The sequence below is a fragment of the Polypterus senegalus genome, chromosome 10 (assembly GCF_016835505.1).
Source record: "Polypterus senegalus isolate Bchr_013 chromosome 10, ASM1683550v1, whole genome shotgun sequence".
In the NCBI taxonomy this organism is placed as follows: Eukaryota; Metazoa; Chordata; class Cladistia; order Polypteriformes; family Polypteridae; genus Polypterus; species Polypterus senegalus.
This window is the reverse complement of record NC_053163.1, coordinates 92,214,130-92,226,926: the sequence shown is the minus strand read 5'-3', so window position 1 is coordinate 92,226,926 and position 12,797 is coordinate 92,214,130. Positions and strand designations below refer to the sequence as shown.

The window sequence follows — 12,797 nt, the reverse complement described above, 5'->3', positions numbered from 1 at the left end:
CGTAGCACGGATTTTTACCTGTTGTCCTGTAAAATTCAAAAGTGAGAAACCGTGCATCACTTTACCAACAGTCCTGCGCCAGATGTATACGTGGTTTAAATTGTAAGTGGTTTTCAGAGCGTATTTATTTCTATGCACATAGTAAGAAGTCAAGCAAAATGACACCTTTCATTGGCTAACTAAAAAGATTACAATGTGTAAGATTTCGAGGCAACTCAGAGCCCTTCTTCAGGAATTTGCAACACCCCAGTACTTTCTATGCACATGTAACATTCTGAAGAGTTTTTTTGTCGCTATATTCGTTACTCTTTTTACAAGGTCGGCTAATTATATTAAGGCAACTCGAGTATACTGATGTACTATAATACCCAGAGATGTTTGGTGCTGTGCAGTTTGTTCTTACGTGATACAGAATTGGATTTTTTATGGGTGGAAAATGATTGGATACATGGAGGAACTGTGCTTTCTTGTTTACTGCAGTAAAAGCGCAGGGAATGTAATTGCTATTCAGTAGTGCTGTTGGTCTAATTCGTGTTGAATGTACATCCGCATTTCAATCTGTTTTCAACTTAACTTTTATTCACTTGGATACACTTGCACTTTCTACATTCTTAAACGCTACAAGTAGTATTTAAAAAAGTTACTCCTTTAGTACTTCTTTTTTTTCTTTCGGTCTTATAAATTATGACACAAGGGTACACTAAGTAAGCAGTGCATAAATTTACAGATCTTCATTTAGTACCCCTTTTATTTGGAATTATTTATGAAACTATCTATCTATCTATCTATCTATCTATCTATCTATCTATCTATCTATCTATCTGTGCATTACCTAGTTCCACCATCTATCTATCTATCTATCTATCTATCTATCTATCTATCTATCTATCTATCTATCTATCTATCTGCGCATTACTTAGATCCACCAAGTAATGTTCACACAATACTTGCCTGCATTAAATTTATTACAAGTAATATAAATTTTATATTACAATTAAATACAGGTTACTTATAAATTATATATAAAATATAGGTTTGCTAACTCTGAATAACAGTAGAATTTTACCAATATCTTTATAATTTATGAGTGTGTTTTCTTTATTGGGCAAATGAGAGCAACATTTTTGGCAGATATTAGGAAAAACACAACACAAGCTTTCAGTTTTCAGATCATTCTTTCCGAAATGGATGCATTTGTTTTTCAATCAGACATTTTTAATTTTATACAGCACTATTCAGGATGAGCTGTGAGTAAACACTTAGGAAATAAAAGGGTAAATGTACTGTAGTAAGCAGATAACGTAACTGCAAAAATGTTTTCTTTATATAATATTTTTTGTATCCATAATAAAATAATTTAAATAGCAGTTAATGAAACAGTATAAAGGGACATAGAATAAACTGTGGTGTTTAGTGCAGACAGGCAGCAAAAACTAGAAAACTGAAGAAAAGTGAAAAAAGTTGAAACAACGGTTTGCTTGTACCTCATACAGTTCACACCTTTTCATAAGTTATTTTTTTGTACCAAAGTGATGCTATGATAGGTTAATAAACTTAAAATCACTTGTTTTTTTAATTTTTTGTGAAAAATGTAGCACTTAATTTTTTGTTCTTTTCTGAAGAAAACTCAAACAGCAATCAAACATATCAGCTTAAATGTGGTTATGATGTGGAATCTTATGTTTGAATTTAAAGTATATTTAGTTGGTTGCATTGCAGTATTTTGTGCATTTTCTTGCTCATTAATTGTTACAACTGATTATTCAACAGGTTCAGAGAAATAGTATCTTATGCACTGTATGCATTTGGACCAGTAAGCAATTTTCTAAAGGTGAATTAAATGGAGTTTAAAGGGAAATGCATCACAGTAAATCTTAGTTTGAGAAACTAAAAGTGTATTTGTCAGACTTTAGAAATGTGTACAATCACCAACAGTCTTTAATAAAATGCTTTACATATATTCTTAAGATGTTTCATGACATGTTTGCTTTTTTCAGGAGACTTGTTATGTGTTCCTTAGTACTAGTTAAGTACAGATGGAAATGTTATAGAGTAGAAGTGAGATTAAGCAAAGAGGGCATCAAGCTTGACAGACAGACCATTCCTATCAAACACACAACTTTACTTTTATACGACAAGTTAACATGCTTTGGCAAAACAGGCAGTCTTGGCTCGGCTAAAGATTATACACATATTCATAAAAAGTCAGAAAACTAATTACTCTCTTTGTCTATGCTGAATTTTGTCTTGAGTGAAAAACTGTTCTTTAATTTTTCCTGTACAATTTATGATGGTGCTAGACAAAGTAATGAAAGATGCGTTTTTTTCTATAATGGGTACAGTCATGGCAGTTCTGTGATTTGTCTGATTGTTCCTTGAAAAATGGATAGGTGATGTGGTTGGAAATGAAGAAGGTGATTGCTAGAAGTGAAAAATGGAAAAATACATTTTGAGACAGGTTACTGTTGAGGACATATTGGTGTAGTAGTTGTAAGTTGTAAGATCATATAGGTTTTAATACTTATGATTAATAGAAAGTTCATTGGAATTTCAATTCTGATAGCAGAACTATTTAGGGAAAGAGAAGTAAGATGTTTGGCAAGTGTAGAAATGGATGTGTGCATAATCTTTTTTAGAAAAGAAGAAAATAAACTAGCTGTATTTAAAGCTGATGGTGTCACAGGTATCATATTATTGTTAATGTGATTGTGTGACCAAGGCATGGTGAAAAATATTTAAATGTTTTATTGCTTTTTGTGACATAACAAAATTGGATGGTAGAGCTGATGCTGAAATTAAGAGAAGGATTGGGATTGCTAAATGTATATTCAAGCTTTTGAGTAAGATACTATAGAATTACAGTTTCCATGGATTCAAAGACTTAAAGGGTTACAGTGTTATGTCCATTCCATGCTAACTCCATCAAAGCAGAAAGAATGAGGGAAGATGTGTGTTTTTTGAAAAGAATGATGAAAATATCACAGGAAGACAGTAACAAATAATGAAGTGTGAAAAACTGGAATGAGAAGAGAACTGATATCATCCATCAGGAAACACCAGCTAGCATTTCAGGGGCATGTACTTTTTAAGGAAAGAGAAGCTTGAATGTATTTCAATGACAGTAAAATTCAATAGAACAAAATGTTATTCAGGGATTATGTCAAGAGATGGACAGGGAACAATTATGAGGAGTTTATTAGGACTTCTCAGACTGGAGAGAGATGGCAAATGATAATGTAATTAGGGAGATGCATAAGAGAAAGAAGAGGTGTGTTCTAAGGGGAGTGATGAAGAATGTCTTCTTGAAAATTATGGATGATTTTGAATGGAAAATTGCAGATATAGTGAAGGCAGTAGAGCAAAAGAGGATATAGTGTATGGTGTGTCAAAAAGTGAAGGTAGCAGATATCAATGCCAACTACAGTGAAGCAAAAAGAAGCTAGGGCTTTTAAAAAAACAAAACAATCCAAGAATTATGGGAAGGAGAACATATACATACAAATTGAACATAAACAATGGTCAGAGGGAATGAGAAGAGACGTTTCAGGTGGATGTACTTGATTCCTCTTAGAGAGTAAAAATTACTAGTATGGAGGTAATCATTTTGATTGTGAGAAGAAACTTAAAGTAGTGTGTGGTCATTTCCATCCATCCGTCCATTATCCAGCCTGCTATTTCCTAACTACAGGGCCACGGGAGTTGCTGGAGCCAATCCCAGCCAACACAGGGCGCAAGGCAGGACACAAACCCCGGGCAGGGCGTCAGCCCACCTCAGGACACACACGCACACACACACAAAGCACATACTAGAGACAATTTAGGATCGCCGATGCACCTAACCTGCATGTGTTCGGACTGTGGGAGGAAACCGGAGCACCCGGAGGAAACCCAGACAGACACGGGGAGAACATGCAAACTCCACGCAGGGAGGACCGTGCTCATTTCTTTTTAGGTTATTTTTATTTTGGTCAAATTAAGCAAGCTACACCATATTTTACAACTGTTGACATCTGTTGAAAAAAATTTGTGGGCATGTAATGGAATTTGTGTGTGGTTTAGACTTCCTGGCCAGTCTTGACAAATGTAGTGGTGGAAATGCTGATAACTTACATGTTCTGTCACTTTTTCTTTACTGCTGGCCAAATAAATGACATCATTCTTTCCAAATAAAACCACAATGGTACCTGGGCTAGCCTTAGAGATTAGTGACTTTCTGAGTTTCTGACAAACTCTAAACAATAGATCCTTGAAGGGCACATAAATGAAATGTTAATGGGAATATTTTTAGTTTTAGATAAGAAACCTTTTTTTTCTCATTTGTATTTAATTTTCCAGTCAGACACACCTTATAACATTGAACATAAATTATATGAAGAAAAGAATAATGTAGTAGTCAATTTTTATCCTGAGATTTTATTTGGAGAGAAAGTATGAGTTATGTATTGCATGTATGGATTAATCCTGTATATGGCTAAGAATGCATATACCAGAAGAACAGAGTCGGGTTAACAGCTCAGAAACCTGAATATGTTTAGTCCAGAATATAAGTACAGTATGAGGCATAATACTGATCCTGAAAGGTTCCTTTAGTGCTAATATTATCATTGTTTGCCAGATATACAAAGAAAAAGCAAATAAAACAGGATCATTTGTTGGCAACCATGACAAAAAATATGTTCGTGGTGTCTATAATCTTGTTGAAGTTAATGGTGAGTCATGTCACAGCTTCAGAGTCTTGAGATTAATCCCAGCCCAGTAACTGTTTGTGTGGTGCCGCCACATTCTTCCTATATCTGTGTAGATTTTTCTCAGGTGCCTCAGTTATTATCCTCACATAGGACATCCTGTATGTGAAGAATATGTTAGGTCTAGGAAATCTGCAATCACCAGGGCTTCCTTCCTAATGCTTAACAGTAGCCTTGTGTTTTGGATTTCAGTTGTTGTCAAAAATGTACAGGCGATTTAGATTTTGGGTAAATCAAAAACCTGCCTGTGGTTTATTGTCTAGTTCAGGGGTTCTCAATCTTTTGTGTTGACGTTCCACCTCCAAGAATTTATATGTTCTGGAAGAACCTCAATTTTTTATTCTATAAATTTGGTAAATACTGGACAGTTATTAGATAAAACCAGAGTTCACATTTTTGTTTATCTGCAAAAAATATTGTTTGGGGGAATTTAACAAAGGTATTTGTTATGGATAGGTTTGTTTTATGATGTGCATTTTAATTTTTCATATATACTTCAAATTTTATTTTTTAACTAGCAAAATACCCACACTTTGCAGCGGTGAAGCACTGCCTTAAAATTTTTATTAAGAAGAAAAGTAAACCTTTTTAAACTGAGGGATACCAATAATTATTTGTTAAGGATCTCTTTGTGTACCACATTGTGAGTTCGGCCCTCCAGTTGTAATATGACCAAGCTGTGCGCTGAGCTTACTCTTGAGCATGCAACATACAGTTGGCCATGTGAACAGTAATCTTCTCTCAAATCTCACAGCTTGGATTGCTGCTGTCATAATCGGTTTGAGTTTCATGGTTTGTTTCAATTACGACAGTATTTGCAGGACTTGTGTTGAAGTGACATTCGGCATCTGTCAAGCGTTGTAAGAATACAACCGGTTTCATCGATAACTTCGCATCCAGCTTTTGAGAGTTTAAACATTCATAAACATCAAAGTGTCCACTACTGAAATCGTCACCTGTGAATCTAAGATGTTTAAGAGGCATTGGCGGTTGTCAAAAGGTGTAAAATATTTGGCCATTTCGATACACTTGAAAGCGACAACCGAACAATTCAGTGGCAGCCATCAACTCACATGCAGAACCATTTCATTCTTATAGTGCTCCTGTGTAGTATATCTCCTGTACCGTCATCAGTCCACACCTTGAACCTGTCCTAGTCATTCAATATATAAGACACAATGTTCCTCCGGATATCAAGAGTGAGCCTGATATGGCCGTGCAATATGTAACACAGAGAATGGAAAAGGCAGGCGCCATCTCCAGGCATGGAAACCACTCGGTAAGTGACAGTTCTTTGATCGATGGTGATCACCTCGATAGACATGTTAATGCGGGTACGGTTGGAATGATAAAGGAAATGGGTACCTGAACAATGTAAAGTAAGTCTAAAATACTTACACAATAACTATAATCATAATAAATGAACAATAAAACAGCGGAGAAGCCGTGGATTAAATAAAAAGGCTGTAGTTATCAGCAGGGAGACGTGAATCCCGTGGCGAAGCAAGGAAGGGAATGTAGAGACTGGAGCGACGGGCGGCCTTATATAGGCAGGCAGCCAACAACGTGGGAGGCGTTGGGATGGGGGACCCAACGCCGCCTCACATGGTGACCGAGCTGCAGGCTATGGGCATATATATGTACGTAAGTAGGATTCAGTTAGCGTTGGAAACCTGCGTACCAAAGTTCTTGAAGACAGGCCCATAAGTAACAAAGACCATTGGAAAGTTCAAAATGGTGGCCGACAGTGGCGTCATACCACCGAAATAAGTACGGACATCGGTTTTGGTTAGCACAGGGAAGCCGCCTACCAAATTTCGTGAAGATGTGGCCATAAATAAGAAAGTTCAACATGGCAAAATTTGTTGACCGTTATGACCATTACGCGTAGAATTTCGAAATGAAACCTGCTTAACTTTTGTAAGTCAGCTGTAAGGAATGAGCCTGCCAAATTTCAGCCTTCTACCTACACGGGAAGTTGGAGAATTAGTGATGAGTGAGTCAGTCAGTCAGTCAGTGAGGGCTTTGCCTTTTATTAGTATAGATTGTTATTTTTAATGTATGAACAATATTGTGGTTTAATATTAAAAAAAACTTAAATGTCAATATTTTTAATTTACAAGAAATACACACTTCAGAATTCAAATTTCTTATGTGTCACAGAGGTGGATTTTTCCACAGGATAACAACAAATGGGAGCATTTAATTAGCTTTGGGGGATTTCAGTATGGGGTTTATAACGAATGATATGAAAATAGTGGACAACTTGATTTATCTTACCTTGTGCACATACTAAATGTATTCAATTACAGCTTCTGTCCACCAACTGAAAAACCAACACTGAAATGTAAGCATTATTTCATTGCTACATGAATTAGTAAATATCAAAATAATTCAGAATAATTTAATTTACACAAATTCTTTAAAGCTGCATTTATAAGAACACATTTTTCAATCAGGTTTGGCAAAAAATCACCTTGTGATTTTGTGAGACTACAGCAGTGTGCAGACACAAACGAGGCAGCCTTTGTGCCCCATGTGCATCAATAAGCCATGGGCATTCATGACACAGGCACCAGTTCACCAGTTGTCCTTCCTTGGACCACTTTTGGTAGGTACTAACCACTGCATACTAGGAAAACCCCACAAGATCTGCCATTTTGGAAATGCTCTAACCCAGTTGTCTAGCCATCACAATTTGTTACTGAAAATGCGAAACAATTCTGAGCATAATTGCATATTGTTTACAATAATAATTGTCAATGTTATGTGGTATGAAACTGCCTTTGGCTAAAAAAAGTAACATTTAGTAGCATTACCTGATTAAAAATAAATAATGAAATCAAGAACCCAAGGGTGCTATCAAAACCTTAAGCTTTTCCAAACAAATTTTACATTGAAGAAACAGAACGTTTGGGACAGCCAAGTTTTTTTGCGTTGCTAAAGCAACCATGTACACAATCATTTAATGGGAAGTATTTGCTTTTGTTTTAGTTTTTGTTTTTTCCTTCTTACTACCAATATGCTATATTTAACTAGGAAAGCAAGAGCTATTTACCTTCTCCTGAATTTGTAACAGGAAGATATTTTCTAAAAACTATTTATAAGAAGTTATACTTTACTTTAGTATCTGTTTGCACAATCTGAAAAGAAATACACCAGGAAAGACTAACAAAATACAAGGTGAGAACCTGAATGTCAGTAAAAGTTACTACTGCCTTTATCTCTGCTTTGTTCTAGATTAGCATCAAATGAACACATCCAAAGACTATTTTATTTGCTCTTTATGCACTTTGGAAAATGTCAAATACAACAGAGTTTTATTGCACAATAATGAAGTTTACAGCATTTTTTTGGGGATGGGGAGGGTGGAGTTGTCCAAGCAGCATTCAACAAAAGGCAGGAGCCAACAGGTTGTTAATATACAGTAGTAGTATTCATGTATTCATTATACTCCTGTTGATTTTAAAAATTAACATTTTATTAAGGGTGGCGCAGTGGTAGCAATGCTGCCTCGCAGTAAGGAGACCTGGGTTCGCTTCCTCCCACAGTCCAAAGACATGAGGGTTAGGTGCATTGGCGATCCTAAAATTGTCCCTAGTGTTTGCTTGGTGTGTGGGTGTGTTTGTGTGTGTGCCCTGCCTGGGATTTGTTCCTGCCTTGTGCTATGTGTTGGCTGAGATTGGCTCCAGCAAACCCTTGTGACCCTGTATTAGGATATAGTGGGTTGGAAAATGACTGACTGACTGGCAAGTTATTAATTGCTGCTTGGTTACATTTTACCATTGCAGGGTGCCTTGACAAACAGTTCAAAATTTGCAGTTTAAAAAATTGGGGAGTATCCCTTTACTAGCACAATTGCAAAGGTGCTTTGTATCAGTCATCACATTTACACTGTTTATATACTGAGTCTAAGTCTGACCTTGTCATCTGCATGTTGCAGCACAAACTGAGGTTCACCAAGGAAGATTACATTTCTCTGATTTCTGTGGTCAGGTTTTGATAATGACATGCCTGCTGTATCCTCGTCTTTCTGTTCTTGGTTGACAGGAATGTAGACTGCCACTGTGGCCAGTTCCTTTCTCGGTCTAATACAGAGATGTTCTTTTATACAGTCAGTCAGTAATTTTCCAACATTTTCCTATATCCTAACACAGGGCCACGGGGTTTGACTGGTTGCTTATTCTAATATTCTAATGATTAGTTAAACAGCAAAAAGAAACAAAAACTCTTTTACATTTGTGTGTCTGCTATATGTAGTATCTGTATTTTGAATTGCAACAACATGATTGGCTCCATATGTACAATCTTAAAGCTAATTGTATTAAGTAGCAGATGTACCTAATAAAGTATTCTAATAAAGTGAAAGGGTGGTGGGTCTTGATTCAGATTGGCCTAGTAATGTTCATAGTGAATTTTTGCAACTGTTATTTAGGGCTTCAGATAAAGTAGAGTATTTATTTTATGTTTCCTATATTTGGCCATATAAAGTACAATCAATTAAGTTTTACAATATAATGTATTTGCAAGTTGTTTTAGGAATATGGCAATAAGTAAAGTATTTATGGATAAATACAGTACTTGTTTTAGCTAGGGCTTGGGCTTTTATTTTGGCTTAAAGCTGAGTTGTAGTATGTCTACACATATTTGTGTGTGTGTGTGTATTTTTTACTTGGATGTGAGCATATAATGGCTTTTAAACCACCTTAAATAACTGGTGGACTAAATTTGCTTTTTTGGACATTTTATGTGGGCAGTATATTTTGGTATTCAAATATGGCATTTAAGATAAATTAGCAGAATTCTGTAGTTATAAAATATACATTGTGTCTTTATGTTGTTTTCTTTTCTTTTCTTACTAGGGGCCTTTACCCCCTGCTTGCTTTGCTCGCCAACCCTCCCCTGGCCTGCGCTACGTGCCAGCCACTTTGTGTCTCAGCCTTTCGCGTATGTGGATCTCACTTTCACCAAAAAACAAATCTTTTAATTCTCGTGGATACGTCTCTTCATTGGGAAGAAACACTACTTTTCCCTGATGGCAACACAAATTAAACGATCTGCAAGTCTCCAACTTAAAGTTTAAATCCAAACAATAAATTCGATCTCTTTTTCGATGTTCTGTTATTTCACTGAGCAATAATTTACGTTTTTTTTGCGCTAATGCGATCTTTACTATCTACTGTCATTTTTTGAGACTTTCGAATTTTTGTACTTTCATTATCTCTAACCTGCTCTGCGAGTATATTGTGCCAACATTTTGGAACCTCTTTACGACATTCTACTTTGTCATCTACTCTTTGTCTTTAATTTCTGGCCCCAGACATGGTTAAATCTCTTGGCACAAAGTCTAATCTTGCGGGACATGAAAGTATCTCTCTGAAAAAGTCACGTCTTGTCCAGGCTAAAAAGTCTTGTCTCGTCCCTGGATTTTTTTATATAATAGAGAGATGTAATTGGACTGCAGTATCTTGTTTTTAAAATGTTTTATTTATAAACACTTTTCCTATTCTTGTAAAACCCTATTTCATCAGTCTCTGTTGTTTCTTTTATTTGATTGAATACTTTCCATTATGTAGGAAAAGAAAAGGATATTGTTTTTGTGTTTTGGGGAATTGTGAAGTTTAGACTTCTTTAGTAGCCAGGCGTGGTTGACCATCTTAAGTGCAAATCCCCTATGAGTGACATGAATGATCATTACTGGTAGAGATTGTGAGCTGCTTTATTTACACAGTTACACTGGGGAGAGCACAAAAACAAACAAGTAGACAAGAAATAAAAATCCACCAGCTCAGATTATTGTATCTGTACCAGGTTGTGCTTACCAACTTGACCAATTCCAGAGTTCTAACTTTATTCTGCAGTTCACTCTCTCTCCTTCAGTGTCTAGCCTTTCCACATTTCTGTCAGCAAGTCTTTGCTGCAACACTATACTGAATTTGCTGTTGGCAGGGGACATCTGTTTTCACCCTAAGTTTTGGGCTCTCTTTGAAACCACTGCCCAGTTCAGGCACAAAAACACTTTGTGGTATTTTTGCACCTTTGCCAGGAGACGAAACAAGAGTGGTGTGTGCTGCTTCTAAAATTACAGAATGCCACATATATATTGCACACTGTACACTGAAACTACTCATTCTAATTGAAATATAAAGCTTCAAAAATTGCATCTAATAAGTCATCTTCCATTTAACTTAAGCTCCCATCACACTACATGACAGTGATTTTTAATTATAGACTTCATTCATATATTCCTAGCATGGCGGGGGCAGTCATAGTGCACTCTCATGGCTAACATTCATGTTGTTTGACATCCCAGTGACTCAGTCATTTTAGTGTGTGATTTGCCCTGGCAAGTTTAAATAGGTTTGATTTTGACTTCAGTCGTATCAGTGAGCTTTTGCATTTGTAAGGACTAACAACCAGTAGGTGCTTACTTGGAAGTACAATGCGAAGGAAAGCGCATTTTTCTAACTGCATAAACAGAGGAGAGGCTGGTCTGTGTGGTTTCTTATATTTGTTGTACCATAACAAAATGAAAAAAAGGGAAAACAAAGGCGAAGAACTGATCTTGGTATACCTGGAAATTATTGGTACAGGCCTCACTGTTGTCAGGTAGCCGGTTAATTGGCTGTCAAAATGAAGAGAGGTTTTCACACTTTGGAAATGTTAAGCTGCGTTGGAAAGTTGTAATGGAGTCACATAAGTTATCATCCCCTGCTATTTCTAGTCATTTAATCTGATATCCTCAAGGCAGTATGGTCCAGCAGCTGTGGTTGTTAAGTTTGACGTATTCTCCAATGAGAATTTGTTTAATATAGTACCAGCTTTAAGTCCCCAACACAGTGCACAACTCTTCCAGTAATATTCAGTTGTTGACTTAATTTACATAGCAGTTTCAGTGCTCTTTTGTGATTACCTTCTATGCAGTTTGTTATCGCCCGCAACTTGCCCCGACAAAATAAAACAGATTTGATTTTGTCTTAATTTATAGTGGTGGGCTAATGCATGTGCGATCAAAAATCAATGAACTTTCACCGAGGAGTGCAATAAAAGTGAATGTGTTTGACTACACCAACAAAAGAGGGACTCAAGCTTATTTTGCCAAAAAAGGAAAAAAGAGCTGAGATTGTGGATGAACACAACATAACTGGAAAGTATTTGTATAGCCACAAGGACTATTACACAGCAGGTAAATTAGCTGTCAGAATGCAGTGAGCTCATGATACTTTGAACATTTTGAAACTGCTGAAACATCATCATGTATTACATGATGTATATAATTTTAAATCCAATGCAATTCCTTGTTATGTTATTTGACATCTTCAGGACGATGAGATTCAGCAACTAACTGCTGTTGTTAAGTTTGACACCCTGTCTAACTAGAATTTGTGCGATATGCACAAAAACATTATGTTACCAGCAGATATTAGATACACTATATTTTATAGACTACATTGCTGAATGTGTCTAAATGTTTTCTTTCTATGTGAGTGTTTTATTTGTATGAGCTTCACCAAATCAAATTCCATAGTAAGTAAGTAAAACTGCACACTAGCCTCTTTTATCCCCTGGAGTGTCTCCCTGGTTTTCTTTTTTTTAAGGAGATGGGGTATAGTTCTGTGCTGGTTCTATGATGTGGGTTATGGGATGGTATATGTGGGAACTCACACACACACAGATGTTGGTAGTGGCAAGAACAAGCGAAGGAAGAAAGGGAGTGGCTGTTTAAGGGAGACAGAGTGACTGATGCATTTATACCTCAAGAACGATAAGCAGCCCTCCGTGTTTTTTAACTTATAGTGTCAGAAGTTTGAGTGAGGAAGTTGAAACAATGGCCAGATCAATCGGCTTTTAATCAATACACTAGCAGAATACCCGCGCTTGGCAGCGGAGAAGTAAAAAGAAAGGGAAACATTTTAATAATAACGTAACATGATTGACAATGTAATTGTTTTGCCATTGTCATGAGTGTTGCTGGCATATATATATATATATATATATTTATATATATATATATGTACATACATACATACACTTGTACATATATACACACAC

At 36.3% G+C, this 12,797-nt stretch overlaps 1 protein-coding gene across 2 annotated transcripts in view; it reads left to right on the top strand.

The window, feature by feature from the left end:
- Positions 1–12,797, top strand: part of fhl1a (four and a half LIM domains 1a) — a 54,276-nt gene that overhangs the window by 741 nt on the left and 40,738 nt on the right. Inside the window, exon 1 of one of the 2 annotated variants that reach the window (XM_039766198.1) lies at positions 18–102. The exons of the other annotated variant lie outside the window; for it this stretch is intronic. The gene's annotated coding sequence lies outside the window, so the exon portion shown is untranslated. Of the gene's footprint in view, positions 1–17; positions 103–12,797 lie in introns of those variants that run through there. 2 annotated transcript variants of the gene reach the window in all.